This window comes from Bos indicus, chromosome 16, assembly GCF_029378745.1.
Source record: "Bos indicus isolate NIAB-ARS_2022 breed Sahiwal x Tharparkar chromosome 16, NIAB-ARS_B.indTharparkar_mat_pri_1.0, whole genome shotgun sequence".
NCBI classification, from domain to species: Eukaryota; Metazoa; Chordata; class Mammalia; order Artiodactyla; family Bovidae; genus Bos; species Bos indicus.
The window spans coordinates 14,140,246-14,160,729 of record NC_091775.1 but is presented as its reverse complement, the minus strand read 5'-3'; the positions used below and the strand labels follow the sequence as shown (position 1 = coordinate 14,160,729).

Genomic DNA, 20,484 nt, shown 5'->3' with positions numbered 1-20,484 from the left:
TTGCTAGAATTTTGTTGAGCATTTTCATACCTATGTACATCAGTGATACTGGCCTGTGGTTTTCTTTTTTTGTGGCATCTTTGTCTGGATTTGGTATTAGGGTGATGGTAGACTCACAGAATGAGTTTGGGAGTTTACCTTCCTCTGCAATTTTCTGGAAGACTTTAAGGAGGACAGGTTTAGCTCTTCTTTAAATTTTTGGTAGAATTCACCTGTGACTCCATCTGATCCCAGGCTTTTGTTTGTTGAAAGATTTTTGATTACAGCTTCAAGTTCCATGCTTGTGATGGGTCTGTTAATATTTTCTATTTCTTCCTGGTTCAGTTTCGGAAGGTTATACTTTTCTAAGAATGGTCCATTTTTCCAAGTTGTCCATTTTACTGGCTCACAGTAGGCTCTTATGATCTTTCACTTTTCTGTGTTACCTGTTGTGATTTCCCAATTTTCATTTCTAATTTTATTGATGTGATTCTTCTCCCTTTTTTTCTTGATGAGTCTGGCAAACAGTCTGTCTACTTTATTTACCTTCTCAAAGAACCACTTGTTAGTTTTGCTGATTTTTGTTAAGGTCTCCTTTATTTCTTTTTCATTTATTTCTGCTCTAATTTATGATTTCTTTCCTTCTACTAACTTTGGGATTCTTCTTTTTCTAGTTGCTTTAAGTGTATGGATAGGTTGTTTATTTGATGTTACTCTTGTTTCTTGAAGTAGGCTTGTATTGCTGTGAACCTCCCTTTTAGCACTGCTTTTACCGAATTCCATAGGTTTTAGGTGCTTGTGTTTTCATTTTCATTTGTTTCTATGCATATTTTTATTTTCTTTTTGATTTCCTCCATAATCTGTTGATTATTCAGAATCATGTAGTTCACCCTCATTTCATTTACAGTCAGGAACCAGACAAGGGTATGTACTCTCACCACTACTATTCAACATAGTTTTGGAAGTCCTAGCCACAGCAATCAGAGAAGAAAAAGAAATAAAGGGAATCCAGATTGGAAAAAAAGAAGTAAAACTCTCACTGTTTGCAGATGACATGATACTCTATGTAGAAAATCCTTAAGAGACCACCAGAAAATTTCTAGAACTAATCAATGAATATAGTAAAGTTGCATGATAAAAAACTAATACACAGGAATCCCTTGCATTCCTATACACTAACAATGAGAAAACAGAAAGAGAAATTAAGGTAACAATCCCATTAACCACTGCAATGAAAAGAATAAAATACTTAGGAATAAATTTACCTAAAGAAACAAAAGACCTATATATAGAAAACTATAATAAACTAATGAAAGAAATCAAAGATGACACAAATAGAGGGAGAAATATACCATGTTCATGGACCAGAAGAATCAATAAGGTGAAAATCAGTATACTACCCAGAGCAATCTATTGACTCAATGCAATCCCTATCAAGCTACCAATGGTATTTTTCAGAGAACTAGAACAAATAATTTCACAATTTGTATGGAAATACAAAAAACCTCGAATAGCCAAAGCAATCTTGAGAAAGAATGGAGCTGGAGGAATCAACCTGCCTGACTTCAGGGTATACTACAAAGCTGTAGTCATCAAAACAGGATGGTACTGGCAAAGACAGAAATATAGATCACCTGAACAAAACAGAAAGCCCAGAGATAAATCCACACACCTATGGACACCTTATTTTTGACAAAGGAGGCAAGAATATACAATGGAGAAAAGACCACTTCTTTAACAAATGGTGCTGGGAAAACTGGTCAACCACTTGTAAAAGGATGAAACTAGAACAGTTTCTAATACCATACACAAAAATAAACTCAAAATGGATTAAAGATCTAAAACTATAAAAGTCCTAAAGGAAAACATAGGCAAAACACTCTCTGACACAAATCATAGCAGGATCCTCTATGACCTACCTCCCAGAGTAATGGAAATAAAAGCAAAATAAACTAATGGGACCTAATTAAACTTAAAAACTTTTGTACAACCAAGGAAACTAAAAGTAAGGTGAAAAGACAGCCTTCAGAATGGGAGAAAATAATAGCAAACAAAACAGCTGACAAAGAATTAATCTCCAAAATATACAAGCAGCTCATGCAGCTCAATACCAGAAAAATAAATGACCAAAGATTTATTGGTCATATAAATCTTGACCCATATAAAATTTGACCCATATATTGGGTCAAAGAACTAAACAGACATTTATCCAAAGAAGACATACAGATGGCTAACAAATGCATGAAAAGATGTTCAACATCACTCATTATCAGATAAATGCAAATCAAAACCACAATGAGGTACCATCTCATGCCAGTCAGAATGGCTGCCATCATTGTCTGTAATACAAACAATAAATGCTGGAGGGGGTGCAGAGAAAAGGGAACCCTCTTACACTGTTGGTGGGAATGCAAACTAGTACAGCCACTATGGAGAACAGTGTGGAAATTCCTTCAAAAACTGGAAATAGAAGTGCCATATGATTGAGCAATCCCACTGCTGGGCATACACACTGCTGCTGCTGCTGCTAAGTTGCTTCAGTCGTGTCCGACTCTGTGCGACCCCATAGATGGAGCCCACTATGCTCCTCTGTCCCTGGGATTCTCCAGGCAAGAACACTGGAGTGGGTTGCCATTTCTTTCCCCAATGCATGAAAATGAAAAGTGAAAGTGAAGTTGCTCAGTCATGCCCAACTCTTAGCGACCCCATGGACTGCAGCCTACCAGGCTCCTCCGTCCATGGGATTTTCCAGGCAAGAGTACTGGAGTGGGGTGCCATTGCCTTCTCCATATACACTGAGGAAACCAGAATTGAAAGAGACACATGTACCTCAATGCTCACTGCAGCACTGTTTACAATAGCTATGACATGGCAGCAACCTAAATGTCCATCAGCAGATGAATGGATAAGGAAGTTGTGGTACATATACATAATGGAATACTACTCAGGTATAAAAATGAATGCATTTAAGTCAGTTCTAATGAGGTGGATGAAACTGGAGCCTAATATACATAGTGAAGTAGGCCAGAAAGAAAAACACCAATACAGTATACTAACATTCATATATGGAATTTAGAAAGATGGTAACAGAAACCCTATATGCAAGACAGGAAAAGAGACATAGATGTAAAGAACAGACTTTTGGACTATGTGGAAGATGGGGGTTGGCTGATTTGAGAGAATAACATTGAAACATGTAGATTACCATATGTTAAATAGATGACCAAGTTCAATGCATGAAGCACGGCACTCAAAGCTGGTGCTCTGGGACAACCAAGAGGGATGGGTAGGGAGGGAGATGGGAGGGTGGTTCAGGATGTTGGGACACATGTACATCCATGGCTGATTCATGCTGACATATGGCAAAAACCACCACCATATTGTAAAGCAATTAGATTCCAATTAAAATTAAATACTTAATTTTTAAAAAGTCAGAGAAGGGCATGGCCTCCCACTCTAGTATTCTTGCCTGGAGAATTCCATGGACAGAGGAGCCTGGTGGGCTGCAGTCCACGCGGTCACAAAGAGTTGAACACGACTGAGCAACTAACACTCACATACACACACACATGGAACAAAAATAAAAAAGAATAAAAAGTAATGAAACAAATCTGCAACTCCTATGAAACACAATTAAGAAACAAAGTTTGTGTCATGTGATTCTGAGGGAGAAAGATGTAAAAAGCTTATTTAAAGAAATAATGGCTGAAATCTTCCAAAACCTAGGGTAGGATTTGTATACCCAAGGTTATGAAGTTAATACATTATTTCAAAATTATAATTAAGATTTCTTTTCTTCAAGATACATTATAACAAAAATGTCTAAACTGAATTTAATGAAGCAAAAGATAAAAAAAATTTTCTAATACAAGGGAAGCTCCTTAAAGTTTTCAGTGGATTTCTCAGTAGAGACTTTATCAGGCCAGGAGAGATTAGGAGGATCTATTCAGGGAGTTTAAAGAAAAAAACTGCCAACCAACATCATTTCACCCAGCAAAGTTGTTTAAAAATGATCGCAAACTAAAGACTTGTCCAAACAAACAAAAGCTAAAGAAATCCATTATCATCAGACCACCTAAGAAATGCTTAAAAAGGGTTCTTTAAGCTGAAATGAAAGAATGCTAACTAGTAACATGACATCATATGAACATTAAAAACATACAGGTAAAGGCAAGTATATAGTCATATCTGAATATTATACTACAATAATATGGTGGTGTATTAATGGTGGTGTTTTCTAACATAAATTTAAAAGGACAGGAGCATTAAAAATAAGTATAGCTGTAATCCTTTGTTAATGAATATACAACTCAAAAAGATGGAAAGTGTGACACCAAATACTAATAAACGTGTGAAGAAAATAAAAGGTAGAGTTAAATTGTTATCAGCTTTAAAAGACTTACTTCCATAACATATTTCAAGTAAGTTTCAGGGTAGCTATGAAGTGAAATAGATGTTTTTCTGGAACTCTCTTGCTTTTTCCATGATCCAGCAGATGTTGGCAATTTGATCTCTGCTTCCTCTGCCTTTTCTAAAACCAGCTTGAACATCTGGAAGTTCACAGTTCATGTATTGCTGAAGCCTGGCTTGGAGAATTTTGAGCATTACTTTACTAGCGTGTGAGATGAGTGCAATTGTGCAATAGTTTGAGCATTCTTTGGCATTGCCTTTCTTTGGTATTGGAATGAAAACTGACATTTTCCAGTCCTGTAGCCACTGCTGAGTTTTCCAAATTTGCTGGCATATTGAGTGCAGCACTTTCACAGCATCATCTTTCAGGATTTGAAATAGCTCCACTGGAATCCCATCACCTCCACTAGCTTTGTTCATAGTGATGCTATCTAAGGCTCACTTGACTTCACATTCCAGGATGTCTGGCTCTAGGTCAGTGATCACACCATCGTGATTATCTGGGTTGTGAAGATCTTTTTTGTACAGTTCTTCTGTGTATTCTTGCCACCTCTTCTTAATATCTTCTGCTTCTATTAGGTCCCTACCATTTCTGCCCTTTATCGAGCCCATCTTTGCATGAAATGTTCCCTTGGTATCTCTAATTTTCTTGAAGAGATCTCTAGTCTTTCCCATTCTGTTGTTTTCCTCTATTTCTTTGCACTGATTGCTACAGGGAGGCCTGGCGTGTTGTGATTCATGGGGTCGCAAAGAGTCAGACATGACTGAGTGACTGAACTGAACTGATAAAGTAAAAGCTTTCAGTAGACACACACAAGATAAACAGAAGGATGTACAACTATTGTTGCTTAGTGACTCAGTCATGTCTGACTCTTTGTGACCCCAGCACACCAGGCTTCTCTGTCCATCATGAACTCCTGCAGCTTGCTCAAAATCATGTCCATTGAGTCGGTGATGCCATCTAACCACCTCATCCTCTGTTGTCCCTTTCTCCTCCTACCTTCAATCTTTCCCAGGATCAGGGTCTTTTCTAATGAGTCAGCTCTTCTCATTAGGTGGCCAAAGTATTGGAGCTTCAACTCCAGCATCAGTCCTTCTGACGAATATTCAGGGCTGATTTCCTTTAGGATTGACTAGTTTGATCCCCTTGCAGTTCACAGGACTCTCAAGAGTCTTCTCCAACACCACAGTTCAAAAGCACCAATTCTCCACTATTCAGCCTTCTTTATAGTCTAGCTCTCACATCCATGCACGACTACTGGAAAAACCACAGCTTTGACTAGACAGACCTTTGTCAGCAAAGTAATGTCTCTGCTTTTTAATATGCTGTCTATGTTGGTCATAGCTTTCCTTCCAAGGAGCAAGTGTCTTTAATTTCATGGTTGCAGTCACCATCCGCAGTGATTTTGGAGCCCAAGAAAATAAAGTCCATCACTCTTTCCATTGTTTCCCCATCTGTTCACCATGAAGTAATGGGACTGGATGCCATGATCCTTGTTTTTTGCTTGTCGAGTTTTAAGCCAGCTTTTTCTCTATAAAAGTTATCATTTACAAAACATTACAGCAAGAAAGGAAGAGGGGAATCACAAAACAGCCAGAAAACAATTACCTAGATGGTAGTAGCAAGTCCTTACCGATCAATAATTACTTTAAATATAAATGAATTCAGTGATCCAACCAAAAGGGATAAAGGGACTGATGGATTTTAAAAAAATAAAGTCCAACATACGCTGCCTTATAATATGCTTTAACTGCAAGGACATAGAGAGGATCAAAGTAGTTTCCTTAAAAAACAAGAAATACAACTACCATATGACTCAGCAATTCCACTAGTAGGCATACAGTCTGAGAATATTGTAATTCGAAAGGACACATGTAGGGACTTCCCTGGTGGTCCAGTGGTTAAGAATTTGCCTTCCAATGCAGGGAATGAAGGTTCAATTCCTGGTTGGGGAACTAAGATCCCACCTGTCATGGAGTAACTAGGCCCATGTACTGTAAGTACCAGATGCTCTGGGGTCCCACTTGATATACTAGACAGTTCCCTGACTGCAAGTGAAGATCCTGCACGGAACAAGGAAGATCCTCATGTGCAGCAATTAAGAATCAACAAAGCCAAATACACATGTAATTAAACACACACACACACACACACATGTACCCCAATGTTCACTGAAGCACTATTTTCAATAGCCAAGACACTGAAGCAACCTAGGTGTCCACTGACAGATGAATAAGAAGTTATGATACATATACACAATGGAGCATTACTCAGTCATAAAAAAGGAATATAATTAGCTGTAGAGACCTGGATGGAACCAAAATCTGTCATATAGAGTGAAGTAAATCAGAAAGAGAAAAACAAATATTGTATATTAATGCATATATGTGGAAACAAGAGAAATAGTAGAGATGAACCTTGTTCTAAGGCTGGAATATAGACACAGACATAGAGAATGGACATGTTGATATGGAAAGGGGCAGGGTGGGAAGAGGAGGGCGGGAGAAACTGGGAGATATACACTTCCATGTGTAAAATAGATAGCTAATGGGAACCTGCACACAGGAAGCTCAGCTCAATGCTTTTTGATGACCTAGAGGGGTGGGATGGGGAGTGGAGTGGGAAGGAGGTCCAAGATGGAGAGAATATATCTATACATATAGCTGATTCACTTTACTATACAGCAGAAATCAACACAGCATTGTTGATTCACTTCATTGTACAGCAGAAACCAACACAAGCAATTATCCTCCAATTAAAAATAATTTTTTTTAAAAGGCCCAGCAGGTGCTACCTACAAGTACTTGTTTCAATTTCAAGGACACACAGAGGATCAAAGTAAATGGGTAGAAAAATTAATTCTATGTGAATAAAAACCAAAACAGAGCAGAAATAGCTATACTTGCACCAAACAAGATATATTTTATTCAAAATATATCAAAGTTTTGATATAACTATATATCAAAAATATAACTATATTTTATTCAAAATACATTCAAAAACTATAACAAGAGATAAAGAAGGTCAGTTTATAATTATAAAAGAGTCATATATGGATGTAAGAGTTGGATCATAATTAAGGCTTAGCAGAGAAGAACTGATGGCTTTAGATCAAATTGATCTGAGGCACATATATAGAATATTCCATCCAATGGGAGCAGAATTTACATTTTTCTGAAACAAACATGAAGCACTCTTCAGCATAGAACATATCTTGGGTCACAAAACAAGTCTCAGCAAATTTTAAAAGATTAAAATTTTACTAAGTATCTTTTCCAACCATATAGTATAAAATTAGAAATAGATAACAAGAGAAAAACTGAAAAATTCACAGATATGTGAAGATTAAACACTACACTCCTGAATAGCAAATGGGTCAAAGATGAAATCAAAAGGGAAATTTAAAAATATAATTAAACAAATAAAAATGGAAATACAACATACCAAACCTTATGAGATTCAGCAAAAGCATTGCTAAGAAAAAACTTTATAGTGATAAATTGCTACATTTAGAAAAAACAAAAATATATCAAATAAACAACCTTTCATTTCAAGAAATAAGAAAAACAAGAATAAACTAACTAAGCTCAAATTTTAGAAGGAAAGAGATAATTAAGAACAGAGTAGAAATAAATAAAATAGGGACCAGAAAAAATACAAAAGTAAAAGAAAAGATAAACAAAATTGATGAATCTTTATCTAGACTTACCAAGAAAAAGAAAGGACTCAAATGAAATTATAAATATCAATAATAAGGGACACATTACAACTGATACCACAGAACTACAAAGAATCACACATGACTACCATGAACAATTAAACACCAAAAAATTGACCAGACTAGAAGAAACGGATAAACTCCTAGATAGATACAAACCACCAAAACTGAAGGTAGCTTGTTCCTTCTATTCATGAAGGAACAAAAAATATGAATAAACCGGTAACAAGAAAAGAGACTGTATGAGTAATCAAACACTCCCCCCGCCCCCAAAAAAAGAAAAGCTCAGGACCAGATGGTTTCCTAGGAGAATTCTACCAAACATTTGAAGAAGTGGTGGTGGTGGTGATTTAGTTGCTAAGGTGTGTGCTACTCTTGTGACCCCACGAACAGTGGCCCACCAGGCTCCTCATTTAAAGACATAATGCCAATTCTTCTCAAACTTTCCCCCCAAAAATGAAGAGGATGTTACACTTCTAAACTCCTTTTATAAGGCTAGTATTATCCTAATATCAAAGCCAGATAGGAGAAAATAAAATCCATAAACCAACAGCACTGATAAATAGAGATGCAAAAATTCTCAACAAAATATTAGCAAACCCAATTTAACAACACGTTAAAAAGATTATTCACCATTATCACATGGGATTTACTGTTGGGATGCAAGGATGATTCGACATTTATAAAACATGCTACACCATATTAATAGAATAAAAGACAAAAATCATATACTCATCTCAATAGATTCAGAAAAAATCATTTGACAAGTGTATAACATCTTTTCATGATAAAAATTCAAGAAATTGGGTAGAGAAGCAACATATCTCAACATAATAAAGGCCATATATGACAAACCCTCAGTCAGGATCACACACAATGGTGAAAAGCTGAAAACCCCAACCAGAAACAAGACAAAGATGTCCATTTTCACCAATCTTATACAACATAGCATTGGAAGTCCTAGTTAGAGCAATTAAATCATACAAAGAACTACAAGGTGTCTGAATCAGAAAAGAAGTAAAAATATCTCTGGTTGCTGGTGACCTAATTTTGAAAATGCAAATTCTCAAGACAAGACCCCAAACAGATCTAAAAGCAAATTCACTAAAGATTCAGAATACATGCATAAAAACAGACACAGAGACAAACAGAACAGAATCAAAACTCTAAAACTAAGTCCACATCTTTTGCTTTGGTCTGAAGAGTGTGTTTGGGTTTTTTCATAAGATGTTATGGTAAAACACAACCAAACTTTCTGGCCAGCCCAATACAGGATCAATAAACATTAGACAAGATAGCCAAGAATATTCAGCAGAGAAGGGCTAGTGTTTTCAATAAGTGGATTTGGGAAAAGAATATTTACATGCCAAAGAATGAAACTGAAACCCTAATTTATGTCACTTACAAAAATTAACTCAAAATGAATTAAGGACTTAAAGGGAAGACCTGAAACTGTAAAACTCTTAGAAGAAAACACAGGGAGAAAACTCTTTATTACAGGTATTGACAATGATTTTTTTAATATGACACCAAATGAACAAGCAATAAAAGCAAAAATCAACAAATGAGACTACATCAAAACAATAAGCTTCTGTATAGCAAAAGAAACAATCAAAATTAAAAGGCAACCTACTGAATGAGAAAATATATCCAACACACATAAGGAACTCATAAAACTCAGTAACAAAAATCTAACAATCAGATTAAAAAATGGGCAGAGCCCTTGAAGAGACATTTTCCCAAAGAAAACAAAGAAATGGTCAATAAGTACAAGAAAAAGAAGAGCTGCTCAACTTCACTAATTGTCAAGGAATTGCAGACCAAAATCACAATGAGATTTTAATCTCATACCTCTTGAATGGCTATTATCAAAGCAAGAGATAACAAATGCTAGCTAGGATGTGAAGAAAAGGGAAACTTGGTGACCTGTTGGTAGGAATATAAATCAGTGCAGCCATTATGGAAAACTGTATGGAAGTTCCCCAAAAAATTAAAAATAGAATTACCATATGATCCATCATTCCCCTTTTTGGTTGAAAAAGATGAAATCACCATATTGAAGAGAGAGCTGCATCCCCATGCTCACTGCAGCATTATTTACAATATCCAACAAACGAAAATAAGTCAAGTGCCCACTGGCAGATAAATGGATAATGAAAAAGTGAGATGCACACACAAGCATGCAGACAGGCACACACACGTTGAAATGTTCTACTTCCATAAAAAAGAAGAAAATCCTGTCATTTGTGTCAACATGGATGAACCTTGAAGGTATCATGCTACGTATGAATAAGTCAAACAGGAAATACAACTACTATATGATCTCACTTATGTATAGAATCTAAAATCATCAAACTCACAAAGAGTTGAATGATTATTGCCAGAGGCTGAAAGGTGGGGTAAACTGGGACATGTTAGTCAAAGGATATAAACATTCAGTTATAAGATGATTAAGTTCAAGAGATATAATGTTCAGCATGGTAACTATACTTAACAATATAGTATTGTATAACACAAAATTTGTTATGAGAGTAGAGTTTAAATGTCTCACCATAACAGCAGCTACAAGATGGTAAATATGTGAAATGAAGGATATGTTGACCAACTTTACTGCAGTAAACATTTCACAATTTGATACATTTAAACATGTTAAATCACATTTACATGATACATGTAAACATGTTAAAACATGTTTAACATGTTAAGTCATGTTTAACATGTTAAATCATTTCAGTCGTGTCCAACCCTGTGAACTTACGGACTGTGGCCAGGCTCCTCTGTGCATGAGATTCTCCAGGCATAAATACTGGAGTGGGGTGCCATGCACTTCTCCAAGGGAGCTTCCTGACCCATGGATCAAACCTGTATCTATTAGATCTCCTCCACTGGCAGGCAGGTTTTTTACCACTAGCACTGAAATGAGAACCTAAGTTCTTGTTTGTGGAGCTGAAGAATGAACTTCATGAACACACAAATACCCACAGTAGCAAGCAAATAAGATTTATTTTAAAGAACAGTACAAAGCTCTCAGCATAGACACTGAGATAAGGTGAAGTCTCTCTGAAAAGGTGGGACTTCCAGCACTTTATATCCTTACTAGGATTGATCTGTACATTTTTGGTTCGCTCCTGTCCTTGATATATGTTATTTCTAACCCATCAGTTTAAAATATTTAACTTGACATTTTTATGGCTTCTTTTGATCCCCAGTTTCTAAGTTTCCACAGACGTTGAGTCGTTACCCTGTGACTGGATCTTATGACGCCCTGGCCATTTTACAAAGCACCAGATATGGGCCAAAAGTTGATGGTCTATAAGTTGTTTTGCTTTTAGATAAGAGGGTCAGGAGTTAATGGTTATCCTGTCCTGGATCTGGGCGTTTTATGATCTACCAGACCAAGGATGCATTCCTCTGAAAGTCAGTAACAAAGGGAATAGCTCTAGATTAATGGAGTGAGATGTTTATTGATAAAAAGATTGAGGTCTCAGAGTCCTACACTGACTGCCTAGCAATTTCTGTCTCAAGACCACCTGGGAAGCTCATGTCCTAAAGTAGATTAATTTAATTTAAAACTCAGAACGAAATGTCCCACTAGTACTTTTTGGTCATCTCCCTGGGACTGATGATACAAGAAGCAATATTTGTAAGACTAGTTGTGAAGCACAAAAGATCAACACTGCAGTTTATCTTACTTTTCTTCAGAGAAGCTGACATTTTTCATAGTTTAACCCTGTGGACTCTTTTTGGGGTTTTGTGGGGTTTTGTTGGCTTAAAAATAAATTCCATGCTTTAAGAAAGAATTCTATAATGATGATCCACTTAGAATTTTTTTCAGCTCCTCTCCTAGTAAAATCTTCACACAGTCTTCTAGAATAAATCTATATCGATCACTCCCTTTGTGACTGAACCAAACTTGGGTCTACTCAGCCACATGCAATAAAGCCAAGCTACGACCCAGGGACATGGTGAACACAAGTGCAGTGTTTACTGAAGGCTCCAAAAGACTCAGACTTTCTAGTGGGGTCAGGGAAGAGTACATCTGTCTGAAATACAGAGTACCTGCTTTTTGTTTACCGTCATTGTAAAATCAGGAGATAAAATTAAATCGGAAAATGTTTTGTCAGCCATAGAATCAGAATTAATGGGTATTATCTTGTAGGACAATATAAGTAAAAAAGGACATTAGTTTGATAAATTAACCTTCCCTGTTTTAAGGATGTTTCTACATTGCTGAGTGGTGATTAACAAAAGGAGCTGCACCTCAGTTTAAAGAATATATATGGGTAGCTTCTCATACTTTTATTCTCCTTTTCTAAACTCTTGCATAACTTCAACCTTACATCATTGATGTGTTCTGACATTTTGTAGATCATCAACTACATTTTCATTAACTTTTGAGAACTGACAGACTTTCTCTGCATAAACCTAGAGTTTAACAAGTGGCCTCTTGTTCTTATTTTTATCTTGCCCAATTTATGTTGTTTTCATCAACTTCCATTACAGAGAATGATTTTTACTGAGTTTACTCACAAAGTCTGAACTCATATTCTGTTTAGAGCCAATGGCTCTCTATTCACAGACTCTGATGACAAATTAAGATTTTGTACCTCTAAAAGCCTCACTATGCCTTACCTGTAAATACCATCTCAGGAAAGCTTACCTAAGATAGTTACCTTGGAGGTGAGTAATAGGATACCAACAATATAAGATTGGGAAATACCAATACATGTCTGAGGCATAAAAACATTTCCTTTTTCTCAAAAAAAAATGGTTTTCTTGGAAGTGAAACATGTTCTGGCAAGCAAATTATTAGCCTTGAGAACAGAAATTTAAAAAGAAACAAAATTAATGACCTTCATGTTTACTGTTTCAACTTTAAATATTAGCTAGAGAGAAATTATTGGCCTTAAGGATAAATGTTAACTGAGATACTGTTTCTTTTCAAGGATTATGAATGCTGCAAATTGTCCCATATAAAATGTAATAAATTTGTAATATTTACATTATTAAAGTGCGGGTGGAAACCAAATCAGCAAAACACAAACCATCATTTTAAATAGAGCCATACTAATTTTAAAATAAGTTAAACTCCTACTAGATTTGGTAATCTTACAGCAAAGCATTTTTTGCATATTTTTATACTTCTTTCTATTTCAAGAACAGAGTCAGCAACCTAAAACAATTCAGAAGCCCTTAAACAAATCTTTTAGATTCTCAGCATTTAAATTTTGGACTCAATGCATTGCTACAAGGCTTTACTGTTTACCTCTTAATCCTTTATTGTTTAATAATCTTTCTTCACAGATGGTGACATGCAAATTATATTTTCCCAATGTAAATAGTGCTGGCAATGCAGATTTAAACCTGAATAAATCAGATTTGTTTTAGGTGGCAATGACAGTGAAGAGAAGGACACATGGAGATGCCAAACAAACTTCTTGTCTCACTCCACTCCTTATGGCCTTTTGGTTCCTAAGCAGGTGGGGATCATCCAAACAGATTGTATCTCAGTATTAACTCAATCTTATCAACTGTTGACATTAAATTAAGAGTGGATACTTGTCAATTCACATAGTTACTTTAAGATGTCTATGCCTGTACTGCTGTGAGTGAAAGGAAAACTGTTCCAATGTTGGCAGTTATATACTGTATTTTTTTTAAAAAATCGTTCTTAATGAGCCATTAGCTCCTTTCCACTCCCCGGAGAGACAGGTAACCCCCTTCCCACCATAATCTGGAATTCCTCCTCCTGAGTTATAGTACCATCAAAGAAAAGCTATTCTCATTTAATTCAGTGATCATATTCAAATCATGCATACAATGGAAGGCTAGGATACAAAGTACCTGTTTAAAAAAATAAGAGATAAGAGGAGGGTTTGGCAAACTCATAGAACCAATGCAGCTATAAAAAATATCTATAGCTCCTAAAGCAGTTATGGTGTAAATATCCTAAACAGTATTAAAAAGAATATACTTGGCACCTCAACCCACATTTCCACTCAAATGACTCTTTCAAATACTGTTTTGGCTTAATGAGCATTGGCAGGTGATTTTAGAGCTGATTTGGAAGCATGTTCTGAGTTAGAAGCGGAAAACTATCTCTCTTTAATTTCCCAAACATATTTTCAGCACAATGACTGAGATACTTTTTCTCTACATTATTTTTGGTGTTCAAGGATCATGGGTTAAATATAATCAGAGGCCCAAATAAAATATTTGATGGTGGTTTTCCAGACAGTTTTACATTCAAAGAATATATTTCGTATAGAATCAGAAGGTGCCAAATCAGGAAAACACTAGTTGTATGCCTTCAATAATTCCAGTTAGACAGACTTGGTTGGATAAGACCAGCAGGTAGAAAGACTCAAAATTAGTCACAAAGAAATAGGTAAAAACTTCTCAGGTCTACAAAAGCTATAACCTAAGCAAATAATTATCATCAAATATGGAGAATGGCAGAAGTCAAAGAAAAAGAAGAAATGCATAAATGCAGAACAGAGGAAAAAGAGATTTGATGTTAGATCAATATTCAAAGCCATGATGCTACAGCATGTCTTCAATTCAGTACATCTGGCAGGAAAGGATGGTCACTTGAAAGGTACCAATTCTCAGACTTTGGATTTTGATTAATTGTTCAACAGCAGTAATCCATTTCCATATTTTGTAAGCTTCCTGGGTGATTTTAAATTGCAGAGAGATTTGATAAATGTATATACTAGTAATCAACACCACAATCAATATATAGTATATTTCCATAATCTTAGATTTCACAACCCATGTACCACTTTCCATTCAATCAACCTGCTCTGTGGGCAACTCGCTCATTTCCATCACCACAGATTAACCTTGCTTGTTCTTGAACAAGGCATCTATAGTATATACTTCATGATGTCTGGATTCTTTCATCAACTTTCACGTTTTTAAAAATCATCTTTGTTTCTGTGTGTATCAGCAGTTCATTCTTTCTGTAACTGAGGATAAGTATACTATGATCTACCCATTCACTTCTTGGTGGACTTCTGACAAATTTCCAGTTTGGGGCTGTTATGAACAAAGCTGGTCTGAACATTCTTCAGTAAGTCATTTTGTGGGCTTATACTCAACATTCACTTGGGTAAAATAAAAATGAATGAAATTATTGAGCACAGATAGGTGAATATTTAACTGAATAAATTTCCAATAGTTTTCCAAAGGAATTTACTACTTTATACCCCAACAATGGTGGAGAACTGTCCCAGTTGCTCCACAACACCAACATCCACATCAGTCTTTCATTTTAGCCATTCTAGACAGTGAAAATAGTGTTTCACTGTGGTTTTAATTTGCTTTCCTCAATGACCAATGTTGACAAGCAGAGTTTCTAAAAATGTAATTCCTAGACTAGCAATATCAGTATCATTAAGAAACATGTTAGAAAAGCAAAACTTATACTCCACCCTAGACCTAAAGATTCCAAAGCTTTGAAGCTGGAGCTCAGCAATATTTTAACAAAACCTCCAGGTGATTCTGGGCTTCCCAGGTGGTTCAGTGGGTGAAGAACCTGCCTGTAAATGCAGGAGATGCCAGAGATGTGGGTTTGACTGCAGGGTTGGGAATATCCCCTGGAGGGCACAGCAACCCACTCCAGTATTCTTGCCTGGAGAATCCCATAGACAGAGGAGCCTGGCGGGCTACAGTCCATAGGTCACAGAGTCAGACACGACTGAAGCAACTGAACACAGCACAGCACCAGGTATTCTGGTCCATGATTTAATTAAATTGCTTAGGTGGTTTCTGGTTTCAAACTCTATAGTATAAAATATAGGTAAAAGTTAAATATCTTAATTTGATATTAATAGGAATGATTTAAAATGATAGAAAATTGTTGTCCTTACCTAGATTATTCCTATAAACAATACTGAAATAAACCAATCGGAATTTATTAAAAAATCTAATACCCATGTAAGTAGATTTCTTAAACATAAATCTCAAATAACTGTTTTGAATTCAAGGAATAAATTAAGGATGAAATTTTAAGAATATAATATCTCAAACATCGAGAGCCCTGAAAATACTATTATTTCTTCTATTTTAATGTTTTTCTTACCAATTAAAACATTTCTTTTTATTACACTATTATACAAAATATTTAGAAATCAGCACTTACAATAACTTTCAAGTGTCTTATGTATATGAGACTGTGGCACAATAGTAGGCATATTACAACTTTAGCATTTACTTGAACCATTGTAAATCAGTCATGCGTTGTTTCCATTGTATTTTAGTATTTTTAAAAGTTGGAAAAATCCATTTAATTCATGTTTTGTAGAAAAGTCTAATTTCTTCATGGTTTCCCAAAATCCACAAGGTCTTGGGTTCTTACTGTTCAATGGCGTCACATGTTATTTTATCCACCCTATTCTTTTATGTTCTACAACTCTTAAATACATGCCAATCTATGTGTGGAATTCATTTAACTGATTTTCCTAAAAACTGTTTGCAGCAGCTGATTTACATATATGACAAGTTTAGTGAAGCTTTATAGGAATACACCACTCAAGGTAATTGATCCTCCTAAATAATAGACACTCTTACTCTGGAAAGTCTCTTATCCATGCCCAAACTGGAAATCTCTCAGCACCCACAATTCTAAAAAAAAAAAAACAGCCTCCTATTTTGTTGCAAGGCCTTTGTTTCCCCTTCACACCTTAAAATTATATTCATGTATCTGTACAATATATAATTACTGTACAATATATAATTACTATGTAAGTACTCAATGAGATACACCAGCATGCATGTGAAAAAAGTCGCTTCAGCCAAGTCCAGCTCTGTGTGACCCTATGGACTGGGACCTCCCAGGATCCTCTGTCCATGGGATTCTGCAAGCAAGAATACTGGAGTGGATTGTCATGCCCTCCTCCTGGGGATCCTCCCAAACCAGGGATCGAACCCACAGCTCTTACCTCTCCCGCATTTTCAGGCAGGTTCTTTACCACTAGCACCACCTGGGAAGCCCTGATACACCAGCAGCTTATTCCTGTTTGAGATGTGAGGTGACTAATAATCAGAGGAGTAAAATCATCTGTCTAAAATTATCATACAGTAAACGGGAGAGCCAGAACTATGGACAGAGGTTCGTACATTGTACAGGAGACAGGGATCAAGGCAATCCCCAAGAAAAAGAAATGCAAAAAAGCAAAATGACTGTCTGAGGAGGCCTTGCAAACAACTGTGAAAAGCAAAAAGCAAAGGAGAAAAGGAAATACATATCCATTTGAATGCAGAGTTCCAAAGAATAGTAAGGAGAGAGAAGAAAGCCTTCCTCAGAGATCAGTGCAAAGTAATAGAGGAAAACAATAGAATGGGAAAGACTAGATATATCTTCAAGAAAATTAAAGATACCAAAGGAACATTTCATGAAAAGTTGGGAACAATATAGGATAGAAATGGTATAGACCTTAAAAAAAGCAGAAGATATGAAGAAGAGGTGGCAAGAATACACAGAAGAACTATACAAAAAAAAATCTTCATGACCCAGATAATCACGATGGTGTGATCACTCACCTAGAGACAGATATCCTGGAATGCAAAGTCAAGTGGGCCTTGGGAAGCCTCACTACAAACAAAGCTAGTGGAGGTGATGGTTTTCCAGTGGAACTATTACAAATCCTAAAAGATGATGCTGTGAAAGTGCTGCACTCAATATGCCAGCAAATTTGGAAAACTCAGTAGTGGCCTCAGGACTGGAAAAGGTCAGTTTTCTTTCCAATCCCCCAAAGAAAGGCAATGCCAAACAATGCTCAAACTACCGCACAATTGCATTCACTTCACATGCTACTAAAGTAATGCTCAAAAATTTTCAAGCCAGGCTTCAATAGTACATGAACTGTGAACTTCTGTTCAAATGTTAAAGCTGAATTTGCTTGATCAAATTGCCAACATCTGTTGGATCATAGAAAAAGCAAGAGAGTTTCAGAAAAACATCTATTTCTGCTTTACTGACAATGCCAAAGCATTTGACTGTGTGGATCATGACAAACTGTGGAAAATTCTTCAACAGATGGGAATCCCAAACCACCTGACCTGCCTCCTGAGAAATCTGTATGCAGGTCAAGAAGGAACAGCTAGAACAAGACATGGAACAACAGACTGGTCCCAAATCAAGAAAGAAGCACATCAAGGTTGTATATTTTCACCCTGCTTATTTAACTTATGCAGAGTACATCATGAGAAACTCTGGGGGCGGGGGAGGAGCTAAGAAGGCGGAGGAGTAGGACGGCGAGAACACTTTCTCCCCTACAAATTCATCAAAAGAACATTTAAACGCCGAGTAAATTCCACAAAACAACTTCTAAAAGCCGGCAGAGGACATCAGACACCCAGAAAAGCAACCCAAGTCTTCAAAAGGAGGTAGGGAAAAATATAAAAGACAAAAAAAAGGGACAAAAGAGGGCGGGACGGAGTTCCGTCCGGGAAGGGAGTCTTAAAAAGAGAGAAGCTTCCAAACACCAGGAAACCTTCTCACTGCCGAATCTGTGCCGAGCCTTGGAAGCACAGAGGGCAACATAGCAGGGAGGAAAAATAAATAATTAAAACCCGCACATTGCGAGCCCTATGGTAACTCCCCCAGCGGGGAAGCAGCGCAGACGCCTGCACACACCATTAGCAAGCAGGGGCTGGGCAGGGAGGCACCGCGCAGGCTGCATCGCAAGAATCTGGCCTGAATACCCCGAGCACTATCTGAGTGAAATAATTTGGGCTAGCAAACCAGACTGTGGGATATCTACCACGTGAAAAGCCAGCCCTAACCTATGACACCGCCAGGCCCGCGCACGGAATAAAGGACTGAACAGAGATAGCTGGCGGCAGACCATCCCCCTCCGGTGATAGGCAGCCAGAGCCGGAAGGGGACAATCGCAGCCCCAGAGAGACAATATCTATAAAACTGTAAGCAGGCTTCTTTGCTAACTAAAACTTCTTGGGGGTCTGGACGGTCAACATCTGCCTGAGAAGGTGTGCCGGTGCACAACTAGATAACCGAGCGGCGGGGAGGCGATAAGTCACAGCAATCGTGCGCGCAAAACACCTCATCACCTGAGCTGCTCCGATCTGGGAAGGTCACAAAACGCAGGCCCAACTGAGAGTCTGCACCTCTGAGGACTACCCGAGTGCCTGAACCTGAGCGGCTTGGACCTGGGAAGTACAGGCAGCCCAGGGCGGGCCACAGATGGTTCGCGGCGGAGCAACCTAGAGCCTGAGCAGCGTGTAGCAGAGCCGTGAACTGGGGGCAGACCCAGTGTGACTGAGGCACTGCGAGCACACTCCAGTGTTATTTGTTTGCAGCATCCCTCCCTACCTCCCCTCAGTGCGACTGAACAAGTGAGCCTATAAAAAAAAAAAAAAAAATTTAAGTCCTCTATTATTCCTTTAATTTCCACTTTTATAACCGATTACTTTGAAAAAAAATAAAATAAAAACCCTATTTTTTTTAAAGCAAACTTCACATATATATTTTTTTAATAATTTTTTTGACCTTTTTTTTCTTTTTCCTCCTTTTCTTTAACATTGTATTTTTGAAATTCCAAACTCTACTCTAGATTTTTAATTTTAGCTTTTTAGTATTTGTTATCAATTTTGTACCTATATTTTTTTTTTGTTTTTGTTTTAATATAATTTCTGTGACCCTTTTTTCTTTTTTCTTTTTCTTTTTCTCTGTTTCTTTCTCTTCTTCTTTTAAATAACATTGTATATCTGAAATTCCAAACTCTATTCTAGATTTTTAATTTATGCTTTTTGGTATTTGTTATCAATTTTGTACCTGTATTTTTTTTTATATATAATTTATCCGACCTTGTTTGTTCTTGTTCGTTTTTTGTTTTTGTTTTTTCTCTCTCTTTCTTTTTCTTCTTCTTTTTTTAACACTGTATTTTTGAAATTCCAAACTCTACTCTAGATTTTTAACTTTTGCTTTTTGGTATTAGTTATCAATTTTGTACCTATATTTTCTTTATAATTTTTGCAACCTTGTTTGTTTTTGTTTGTTCATTTTTTCTCTCTTTCTTTTCCTTCTTCTTTTCTTTAACATCGTATTTTTGAAATTCCAAACTCTACTCTAGATTTTAAATTTTTGCTTTTATGTATTTGTTACCAATTTTGTACCTTTAAGAACCCAATCTTCAGTACCCATTTTTCACTAGGAAGCGAGATTACTGGCTTAACTGCTCTCTCTCCCTTTGGACTCTCCTTTTTCTCCACTAGGTCGCCTGTGTCTCCTCCCTAACCCCTCTCTACTCTACCCAACTCTATGAATTTCTGTGTGTTCCAGACGGTGGAGAACACTTAGGGAACTGATTACTGGCTGGATCTGTCTCCCTCCTTTTCATTCCCCCCATTT

General features: G+C 36.8%; 1 long non-coding RNA gene across 7 annotated transcripts in view; it reads right to left on the bottom strand.

Annotated features, from left to right (window-relative positions):
• LOC139176328 (uncharacterized) overlaps positions 1–20,484 on the bottom strand; it is a 187,123-nt gene that overhangs the window by 57,844 nt on the left and 108,795 nt on the right. The window lies entirely within an intron of this gene.